At 48.6% G+C, this 6,488-nt stretch overlaps 1 pseudogene; it reads right to left on the bottom strand.

Moving 5' to 3' along the window:
* Positions 1 to 495: 495 nt before the first annotated feature.
* On the bottom strand, positions 496 to 2,539 carry LOC112158124 (annotated as a pseudogene).
* Between the last annotated feature and the right edge of the window lie 3,949 nt (positions 2,540 to 6,488).

The raw sequence follows: 6,488 nt of genomic DNA on the forward strand, positions 1-6,488 counted from the left end.
GACACTGTTGAAGATTAATTGTTTGTCATGTCTATTTGATTATTTTTAACAATCATCTCCAGTCACAATATAAGGTATAAAAGACAAATTCATGTAAAAAAAAACTTCTAAATAGCTAATAAAAAAAATCCTACTAATAAGCTAAAAAAAAGTCCTACAAAGAAGCTAATAAAAAAGCATATATTCTAACTAAAAAAAACAACCACACTCTCCGCGTGTGGGTTCATAAAAGAAGGCTCCCTAGAGTCTACCAGCCTCTGGTGTAAGGAGCAGTTCTCTGACCACTGAAATGACCATTGTTTGGGCCGTAGCCAGAGTAGAACTGTCCATACCCGTTGTAGACATTCCCGCCTCCCAACAGATTTTCATAGCCACAACGGCTGCATGTGTATGTGCCATGTTCCATCTTCTCCCTGTATTTCTTGTTTAGTCAAAACTTTCTTCACTTCAACCTTATGTCCAATGACTGTGTGGAACATCTCAAGCGCAGCGTTGTCTGCTGCTGAGGGATCTGTGAAGTGCACAAAGCCAAATCCTCGGTTCCTTCCGGTCACCATGTCTTTTATGATTTCAGACTTCTCGACTTGACCATACTGAGAGAAGTATTGGGTGAGATGGAACTCAAAGATGTCATTCTTCAAGCCACCAACAAAGATTTTCTTCCCCATGGCATTGGCAACAGGTTCGGGGTTGGTACATTGTGTTTTTTCAACAGCCCGTTTGACTTCCACCGTGTTCACGTCGACTATGTGTGAGCCGCCATATCCCTCGTTACCGATAAATCCTGCACCATTTCCATAGCCATTGTATCCAGCACAAGAACTTCCCTGGTCGGAATACTCGGCTCCGTGTGAGCCGCCGTATTCCCCGTTAGTGTTGTTTCCAGGATAATTTCTGCTACCGTATCCATTTTGGTTTCCCTCCACGACTCTTGGAGTGGTTCCATCTTCTCCCTGTATTTCTTGTTTAGTCAAAGCTTTCTTCACTTCAACCTTATGTCCATTGACTGTGTGGAACTTCATAAGCGCAGCTTTGTCTGCTGCTGAGGGATCTGTGAAGTGCCAAATCCTCGGTTCCTTCCGGTCCCCATGTCTTTCATGATTTCAGACTTCTCGGCTTGACCATACTGAGAGAAGTATTGAGTGAGTTGGAACTCAAAGATGTCGTTCTTCAAGCCACCAACAAAGATTTTCTTCCTCATGGCATTGGCAGGAGGTTCAGGCTCGTTACATTGTGCTTTTTCAACGGCCTGTTTAACTTCCACCACGGTCCCGTCGACTGTGTGTGAGCCACCATATCCCCCGTTAGTGTTGTTTCCGGGATAATCTAAGCCATTTTGGTTTTCCCCCATGACTCCTGGAGACGTTTTGTTTTCTCCCTGTATTTCTTGCTTAGTCAAAGCTTTTTTCACTTCAACTTGGTGTCCATTGACTGTGTGGAACTTCACAAGTGCAGCTTTGTCTGCTGCTGAGGCATCTGTGAAGTGCACAAAGCCAAATCCTCGATACTTTCTGGTCTCCAGATCTACCATGATTTCCGACTTCTCAACTTGACCAAACTGAGAGAAGTATTGAGTGAGTTGGAACTCGAAAATGTCATTCTTCAAGCCACCAACAAAGATTTTCTTCTCCATGGCATTGGCAATTTTTTTGGGCTCGTTACTTTCTTTTTTTGCAACAGCCCATTTGAGTTCCACAGCGATCCCGTCGACTGTGTGTGGGCAGGCAGCCATGGCTGCATCGGCCTGCTCTGGTTTGGCGTAGGTCACAAAGCCAAATCAGCGAGATCTCCTCTGGACCTTGTGTTTGATGACGACATGGTCTATGAGTTCGCCAAAGCGCTCGAAGTGCTGGCGCAGCCCGTCGTCGTCTGTGATAGCGTTGAGTCCTCCCACGAAAAGCTTGCTGGGATAATCAGACATCTTTGTGTCTTGGAAACCTTTGACCATCAACCAAAGAGAATCCACTGATTTCCTGATCTGGAGAACAGCGCTTTAGCAACACTTTACATTCCAGAGCTGCAAGTGAGCACAAAGCGGCTTTTCTCCACTCCAGAACCCTCTTGATCCCAGATCTGCTTCCAGCTCTGATGCTGCAGCTGGAAAGGTCAAACTGGGTTTGGGTTTTTTGGGTGGGAGGTGTGGTTCTGGCCGTGTCTTTCCTGAGTTTCTGTGGGCTCTGGATGCTTTAGTTTGAGGGAGTTTTAGGAAGGGAGTGGAGTGGGGTGCTGACATGTTTGAAGTCTCTCCTGAAACCTCAGATGAAAGTTTGATGTGGATTTGGACCAGAACCAGCATTAAGATGACTCAAAGTCCCCGAGCACGCAGCAGAACCAGCCATCCACATGGTATCAGACGTGTCCGCTCTAACCAGTGTGTGTGCGTCGTGGACGTACGACTCGTAGCCTCCCTCCTGCAGCAGCCGAGACCATCGGACCTGGACAGGAACCAGAACCAGGAAACTACAAGCAGAGTCAGAATCCAGGACTGCCACGGCCCTCCGGACCAGCAGCTGTGATGACATGAACCTTTCCGCTCTGAATGTTGAAGGCAGAGTCTCATTCTCCATGTTCTGACCTGACTGTGCTGCCCTCTGTAGGTGGGAGGAGCTGAAGGCGGAGCTTTCAGATTCTGTTCTGGGAGCTTTCAGATGTGCTTCAACAGAAAACAGCTCCAGTAGAAACTAGTTCCAGCAGGAGCATGAAGAGGAAGACGGGAGAGGTCTGCAGAGACCGGATCCCACCAGGAGCTGCCCTCTGACCCCTGATCTGCTGAGGCGTGAGCGTGAACGGAGGACGGAAACAAGCCTGAGGTCAGACATCACTCCTAAACCTACAGGAGCAGCCAGTCAGGAGGACGGAGAATCACAGCTCCGCCCCCTGACATCCATGGAACCACAGCTGCTGCTTCATCATCATCATCAAGCAGGTTCAAGGAGTGAACAATGTCTGCAGTGGATCCCAGTCCAGCAGGAGGAGGAAGAGGAGGAGCTGTCAGAGAAGAAGGGCTCCTCCTCCATCTCTCTGAGGGACAGCAGACACGGTTCAGGTCCTGGTTGACCCGCCTGAGTCTCCGGGGGTTCTGGCTGTCCTCACTGCTCTGGCTGCTCTCCACGGGCCGCTCCTCCTGACCCACCAACAGGTAGGAGCCACTCTGAAGGAAACTCCGCACCAGAACCTCCAGAATGTCCCTGTGGGGCTTCTGTAGCAGTTCTTCCACCAAACACAGAGACATCCTGCTAATCTGAGGACACAGACAGGTCCAGGTCACTCAGCCGGCTGTCTTCATACTTGCAGGTGTGAGCTTCACTTGTCGGCTCTCACCTGGTCAGAGATGTGGTGGCAGCGCTGCAGCAGCATCAGAGGCGGGGTCTTTAGTAGGAGAGGAGGTGGAGCCACTGATCCAACAGAGGCCAGGACCAATCAGGACGGTGGAGCCCAAGACCACCTGCTCACACCTGAACCACACAGGTGAATGTGAGTGACACCCCCTCTCCATACATGTGACTCATCACTACAGATGAGTTGAAAGCAGCTCTGATGACAGAAACCCAAACCCATCCAGGTCTCCAGGCTACAGCTGAGTTTGTTCTGGACTCAAACATTGACCCCCTGTTGGGGGTGCAAACAGAATATCAGGGGGGGGCAAGTTTGGGTATACTAAGTGGTTGCAGTGTAAAATCCTCCCAAGCCCCTAAAAAGTCCCCCTCGGATAAAAATCCTGTTTTAAGAGTTTATAACATGTCTGGGATAATTATGTCAAATACAATGACTCAATTTTCATTTACAAAATCCTTAGAAATAGTTTTTTGTTTTGGTTTTTATTGTCTTTTTGTTATGTTTTTGTTTTTCTGTATCATCTATTCACCTATTGTTTCATTTTTTCCACTTTTTTTCTTAATAGTTGCTTTTACATTCTATGAATTTGCTGTTTTATTTTTTAAATTGACAACTCCATCTGTTGTTTCTGCTGTTGTCTTGTACCCTTTCTGTATTGATTTAATTTGTTCTTTTAGTACAGATCAACTTTTTATTTTTTTAAAGGGAGTAAAGATGGAAATTAGCTTGAAAGGCTATAATCTTATATATGTGCATTTTTAAATGTTTTATCAATATATGCTGTCCCTGTCTTAAATAAACAATCAATAAATTACTCAGTACACTAAATATTATTCAACAACATCAGGATAATTCTTTAAATATCATAATTTATTTTCTTTATAGACATGAGTTTGTTTTTTAGTAATAGGCTGCATAGAAGTAAATAACTGATGTGAAAATGAACAAGATTTCAAATAATCTGTTATATGTTATTGTTGCCTTTAAAAGTTAACTTATTTCAATTTTATTTATTTCTCTGGGACAGTGGACATTAAATCAACCAAGCAGCTATTTTTTATCTGTTGTCCACGGACAAATTAAAAGAAAAACGTTATATTAAAGATTATACTAAGGAGGAGAAGCATATTAAAATTCAACGGAATGTCAAAGACAACCCCAACCTCCTGTTCTCATTCAGTCCTGCTGTCCGCCTTCATCCTCCGCCTGCAGCCGCCTGGTCTCACCGACATGCAGACGAGTCATCTCAAACACAGCTAATGCTCCGGTACTGTTAGCTTCACTGCTACACTGTTAGCTTTAGCAACCAGAAACCTGAACATTGTCAACTCTCGCTTTTTCCTCCAAACTACAACAAAGAGAGCAACAGATGAAGACAAGAATGAGTTCAAATGACGATTAATGGAGTCATTTCAGCGACAAACAGCAGAAAACTTCAAATAGCTCTGCTGAGAACCGCGTGTATCTGCCACTGTGTGCGCGTGTGCGTGAGCGACGGAGTGAGAGAGGAGGACTCGAGAGAAGCGAGAGGCCACGCCCTCCTTTGGATCTACCAATCAGCACTAGCAGCTACTTTGAATGGGAGCCAGAGAGAGCAGAGAGCGCTCTGTTTTTCTTGTTTGCATGGCCTGAAATTTGGGGGGGCAGTCCTGAAATTTGGGGGGGCATTGCCCCACCTTGTCCATGCCTTGATCCGGCCTTATTTAACACCAAACGCAATTCGCGTGCCCCGCCCCTCTTTTGCCGCGGGGCGAATTTGCTGCTCGCGGCTTGTCAAAAAAAAGTGTTTCTGTTGCTGCGGCCGCGTGTGGGAGGAGCTACCAGCTGTCTGTGGAAGTCTCACTTAGACAGATATGATGTTGAGGAATATGATTTATCGACCTGCTGACTGTTCTCATTTAATCAGAGCTCCCCAAGCTCCGAGCTGTACACCTTTGACCCGCCCTACTTTCGCGGTGCCATCTTGGGTGAATGGAGCACCCAAGATGGCTGACGCTGACGCTCTACCGCTCGGAGGAGTTTCCTGCACTCCCATTTGTGAGAACTGCAACTCAGGACACCGCCAACTTCAAGCCACTGTCCAAAAGCTGAGACTGGAGCTCAAGGAAAAACAAAACTTCATAGAGAAAATTCTCTCAGTTTCAGCTTCACAATCCAAGTACATTCAACACCTGCAGCTGTCAAATCGTTCAATGTCACAGACGCTGCCATGGTTCGGAGAACTTCCCGCTGAGGCTAATTCCACCGCTAACGACAGCAATATTGTTCAAATATGTGGCCGTGATAACAACGGATGGGAGCGGACAGACGCGGCTCCAAGCACCACCAACACCAGCTCCGCAGTTGAAGCCAGGAGTCCACAGGACCTCCATGATGACCAGACCGACGCTGGACCCAGGGCTCCAGCCCTCTCCTCTACGCCGAAACAATCATGGCCTGAGGTGACACGTCGTGGCCGGAGGAACGGTGGATCTAAACCTGCCAGCTCGGAAAACCTAGCGCTCTCTAACCGCTTTGCCCCGCTGGCTGAAGGCCTCATTGCGGCGTCAGCGACGCGAGTGGGCCCACCGGGAAAGAGATCAGGCGGAGTTCCTACCGTGACATCTGGCTCTGCCGCGGGTCTCTGCGGGGCGACGGGTCTCGCTTTCTCCTGTCCGGATCCAACGGCGTCTGCTGCTGCTTCGGAGCCCGTCTTGGTGGAGCCTGGTCGGGACGCGCTTCTCCCCGGAGTCACGGGGCCTCCGGCGGGGGCCTCCGCTGTTTCTTCGGTGTCCGCCGCGAGAGGGAAAGGCCGCCGCCGTCTGCTCCGCGAGGCCGTGGCCCGACGCTCGGGCGAGCTGTCCAGGGGATCGCGCACCTCACTCTCCGGCTCACCAGCTTCAGCGGATCCCATGCCAAAAGCGGATCTTCGTATTGGATCACTGCCTGCCGGGAAACATCTCTCTGGAGCTCTCACCCCTCCACCTGAGCCCGCGGAGGCTGCTGCTCGTCACCCAGAGAGAGCGGGAAGAACCGGACCTGTGCAGCAGCTCATCGTGGGAGACTCCGTTGTCCGGCATGTCCATGTTGCCAGGTGCCAAACACTTTCATTCTCAGGATCAGCCGTCAATGACATTAATAACTCTGCCCACCATCTCACTGTTAAATACCCC

Source organism: Oryzias melastigma, linkage group LG24 (genome assembly GCF_002922805.2).
Source record: "Oryzias melastigma strain HK-1 linkage group LG24, ASM292280v2, whole genome shotgun sequence".
Lineage (NCBI taxonomy): Eukaryota > Metazoa > Chordata > Actinopteri > Beloniformes > Adrianichthyidae > Oryzias > Oryzias melastigma.